The sequence below is a fragment of the Danaus plexippus genome, chromosome 15 (genome assembly GCF_018135715.1).
Source record: "Danaus plexippus chromosome 15, MEX_DaPlex, whole genome shotgun sequence".
Classification (NCBI taxonomy): Eukaryota; Metazoa; Arthropoda; class Insecta; order Lepidoptera; family Nymphalidae; genus Danaus; species Danaus plexippus.
The window spans coordinates 80,950-81,600 of NC_083547.1; positions in this window are offsets into that span (position 1 = coordinate 80,950).

Genomic DNA, 651 nt, shown 5'->3' on the forward strand with positions numbered 1-651 from the left:
TGTGTAGAGAAACAAAAGTCGACACGGCTTTTTATGTTCGACGAAGAATGGGGCGAACAAATAGAATATAACTGGAGGGTGTTTTACAGTAGGTACCCTCGAACGTATGCAGCCCGCTGGAAGATATAACGAGCGACTTTAAACGTTCTCGGAATTATTTCCTGTTTATGAGAAATTTTACAAATAAAAGGTTACAACATTAATCTGTCGTTAACAATGAAACCTCAGAAGTGACGGAGTCCTAATGTTTACCAGCTGCGACGGTTAAAAAAGCCTGTTGCGGTTACAATTAGGGCGAGCGAGTAATTAGTGGAGCGAACAAGTAGCGGTCGCAGCCTGCTGACGTCACACACCGCCAAGATTGATTACGCAGCCTCCGGCCTGGGACAAACAAGGACAATACACTGCAGCCCCTGGCTCACCTCACCACTTCGCTATGCATCAAACTGTATTGAAATCATTATATACAATGCACAATGGACGCACAGATCCTTGTTGTTCGTGCGGAGGAATCCATTATGTTAAGTTAGGAATATTATTTAATGAAGTTATAAAAATGTAATTCCTAGCATCATCGATGTTCTTATACTTTCAACAAACTACAGGCTTTTCGAATAGCTGTCCGTGGTGGTGGGAAAAGAAATAAAACTG